We start from the raw sequence: 3,945 nt of genomic DNA, 5'->3' as shown, positions 1-3,945 counted from the left end.
TGCATTCACATCAAACTTAAGCTTCTCAGACCCAAGTTGAAGCTCAATGATCCCACCTCTCACATCAATAATAGCTCTTGCTGTGGCAAGGAATGGCCTGCCTAAGATAAGATGATCAACTGGTTCCTCATCCATTTCCAGCACAACAAAGTCAGTTGGAACCTCAAAACCACCTATCTTAACAGGCAGATCTTCCAACATCCCAACAGGTAATCTAACTGATCTGTCTGCAAGGATAAGAGAGATCCTTGCAGGTTTGAACACTCTAAAGCCAAGCTTCTTTGCTATGGAGAATGGCATCAAGCTGACTGATGCTCCCAGATCACAAAGGCATCCAGAGAATAGTAGAGGTCCAATGGCACAAGGGAGTGTGAAACTCCCTAGATCAGTCAGCTTTCTTGGAATTGACTTCTTCTGAATGATGGCACTGCATTCATGACTTAGTACCACCATGCCTTGAAGCTCTTTAGTCTTGTTCAGAATGGCATCTTTCAAAAACTTACCCATCTTTGGTATCATTAGAAATACATCAATGAGAGGCATTGTGAGTGGTGTCTCATTGAGTGCCTTCTCAAATACAGCTCTTGCCTTGTCTACAAGTTGCTTCTTAAATCTCCTTGGAAATGGGAGCTTGGGTTGGTATGGAGGTGGTGGCACATATACTTTCTCTGGTTCAGGTTCCTTTGCTACCTCTTTACCCTTTTCTTTCCTTGATTTCTCAGCAACTTGATCATCTTTTAAGGCTGCCTCCCCCTCAGTTTGATCATTGTCCCCAATGATCACATTGTTGTTCTCAATACCAGGTAGCTCCTTTCCACTCCTCAGTGTAATACCTTTAGCATATTCCTTGGGGTTGGGTTCAGGTTTTCCAGGTAGATGGCCTTGGTTCCTTGAGCTTGAGGCATGGTTCTGCTTCAGTTCCTTGATTTCCTGTTGCATGGCTGCATTCTGGCTTGCAAATATCTGTTGACCTTGAAGTAGTTGTTGCAGAATACCAACCATATCTGACCCCATCTGTGGCTGCTGCTGAACCATTGGTGGCTGAAACTGTTGTTGAACCGGTGCTTGCTGCTAGAACTGTGGTGGACCAAACCCTGGTGTTGCCTTTTGCTGCTGTGAACTGAAACCAGTACCCTGAAATGGTTGCTGTTGCTGACCAAAACTTTGATTCTGAGTAAACTGATTCTTGGGTTGGAATGACCCTTGAAAGTTGTTCTTGGGAACAAAGCTCTTTGGAGCTTGAGAATTGGGATAGACCTGGTCTTGTGGGTTTGCTACATTGGGGTTCCTGTAAGAGAGGTTCTAATTTTCATTACCATACTGATATCTCTGGAACCTCTGATTCCCAATGTAGTTAAGCTCCTCCTGGGTTAGACCTTCTTCACTTATATTCTCAAAGATCTGAGAAGGTTCCTCATACTCTCCTACAAAGTGCATTGGCTTTTGAGTGGTGAATTTCAACTTGTCCAATTCACTTCTCAACTCCTTAACTTCTCTGCTGAGCCTCTGTTCTGAGCTTGAACCTTCAGATCTATTTGATCTGTCATAGTTTTCTCCATAAGTGTCATTGCTCATTGCTAAGTTCTCCACTAGCTCTAAAGCAGCATGAATCTCCTTACCCAGAAAGTTCCCATTGGAAGCAGTATCCAGCTGGTTTCTAATCTTGGGAAGAGCTCCTCTATAAAGTGTGCTTAGAAGAGAAGCCTCACTAAACCCATGGTGTGGGCATTGGTTTGTGTAGCTCCTGAATCTCTCGTATGCTTCACCAAAACTCTCATTGCTGTGCTGAGTGAAGCTAGAGATTTGGTTCCTCAGTTTTGCAGTTCTTGAGGTGGAGAAGAACTTAGATAGGAAAGCTTGCTTGCATTGCTCCCAGGTTTGAATGGAGCCTCTTGGAAGATTCTTCTCCCATTGGTGAGCTTTGTCACCAAGACTGAAGGGGAATAATCTTAGCTTGAAACTGTCTTCAGAAACTCAATTTATCTTTGTCAGGTCACACACTTTATCAAATTGATCCAAGTGTTCCAAGGGATCTTCCATTGCTAATCCATGGAACTTTGAGTTCTGGACCATATTCAACAAGGATGCCTTCACTTCAAAGTTGTTGTTTTGCACAGGTGGTGCCTGAATTCCAGCTCCATACTGATGAGCATTTGCCCTGTCATTCTCTCCAAAATAGACCTGTGGTTGCTCATATCTCCTTTGCTGGTGTTGGAAGGGCTGATGTTGGTGGTGCACATGTTGTCTTTGCTGTGCATTGGCCTGATGCCTATGCTGATGAGCTGGAGCTTGTCCCTGGTGGACATAAGCTTGCTGTTGATGCACCTGTTCCTGATGAACATTACCCTGATGTAACCCTTGACCAACTCCATTACCAGCTCCATTACCCTGAGCCTGTTGCTCCTGAACCGGTTGTTCTATGTCCACTACATGCTCTCTTTGTTCTTCCATATCAGCCTGATCAATCTGTCTTCCACGCCTGTCCCTTCTCCTCCTTGGTACCAAAAGATTAATGTTGTCGTTTAAGGGGAAAGGTGGACCACAGCTTCTTGATCTGGACCTGGTGTTCATGCACCTGAAATCACAAACAGAACTTGAAAGTAATCAGTAAAAACAAAAAATAAGCACTTGATCTCAAGAACAGATCAGAGCTTAATGCTAAACACTCCACAATTTGGCAACGGCGCCAATTGATAGACAAGACTTTTTAGGTCTCAGGGTTATCAATCCCCTTGTCAACGTAGCACAAAAGAGGTTGTCAATCCAAGAATGTGGTGATAGACACTAAGCTATGTGATCAGTTTCTCAATTCAAGTAAACAGGTGAGGTTTTGATTGATTAATGACTACTAAAAACTTAAGACAAGATTAATGACTAAAGAAGTGATCAAACAAGAACTAAGCAAATGGCAAGATGTGATGATATGAAATGATAGAAGCATGAGATTCTAGACATGATAGTTGGCTAGGGTGCTTTGATGCTAAATCAGGAATGCTAATGACAATGATGAGACATGACTCAAGTGATTTAGAACTCTAATCTAGATTAACCCTCTCATGAAGGCATTAACCTCTACACTAATCCATTTTCAAACCAAATCATCATTTGTGAAATATAGATCAATGAGCATTAAGAAACAGTTCTAAAAGATCATTCAAGCAAATAACAAAACATTATCATGCAGCAATTGCTTAAACCTCTAATACAGCTCTTTCAGGAATTTCATCAAACACTTGTGGTGCATGAAATTTCCAGAATCTAGATCACAAGTGATTTGCAGGGATCTAGCCTAGAGAACAATTGTTTAGAGAAATGAATCAATGAATCTATCCCTAAGCACTCCTAATCTAACACCTTAGCACCCTAACCTACACATCTAGAACCTCATTAAGCTAAACTACTCACTAATCATACTAATCTCTCTTAAACCTTTGCAAGTTGAGAAGATTGGCATGATTAATGATGAGAAATAGAGATGGAGAAGATAGATGGTGATGGGTTTGCAGCTTTAAACACAGAAATCTCTCAATCTCTCTGATTAAAACTCACAAAGGGGTGGAAAATGAAGATGAAGATGATGGATAATGATAGATTTCAGCTTTAAACCCTAATTACTCTCTTGATTAAACCCAGAAAATGAAGATCTCTCTTACAAAGTTTAGGTTTTTCACCAAAGACGCAAAGAAAACAAAGAGAATAAAGCGTGTCTCTTGGATAATGACTAAAACATATTTATAGGTAGGGTTTCTTGCTGGGCCAACCTAGGACAAACTAGGTTTTGGCCCAAAAAAGGTCTATAAAAACTTCATGAAGCAAGAATGTATCGAGGTGATTCTGGTCGGTGTGGGTGGTCGATATTTCTTCGGCGATTTGTGGCTGGTTACACCGAGACACTGCACCGGCCGAATTCACCTCGGTGCGGCGTCAAGGATAGCTTCAGGGGAT

At 41.9% G+C, this 3,945-nt stretch overlaps 1 non-coding gene across 1 annotated transcript; it reads left to right on the top strand.

Moving 5' to 3' along the window:
* Positions 1 to 1,711: 1,711 nt before the first annotated feature.
* On the top strand, positions 1,712 to 1,818 carry LOC112084749. Its single transcript, XR_002898410.1, has one exon. It is a non-coding gene; the product is annotated as a small nucleolar RNA R71 (small nucleolar RNA).
* The last annotated feature ends 2,127 nt before the right edge of the window (positions 1,819 to 3,945 follow it).

This window comes from Eutrema salsugineum, unplaced genomic scaffold (assembly GCF_000478725.1).
Source record: "Eutrema salsugineum unplaced genomic scaffold, Eutsalg1_0 scaffold_4, whole genome shotgun sequence".
In the NCBI taxonomy this organism is placed as follows: Eukaryota; Viridiplantae; Streptophyta; class Magnoliopsida; order Brassicales; family Brassicaceae; genus Eutrema; species Eutrema salsugineum.
Note: the sequence above shows the minus strand (reverse complement) of the source record. Positions and strands in the feature narration are given on the sequence as shown.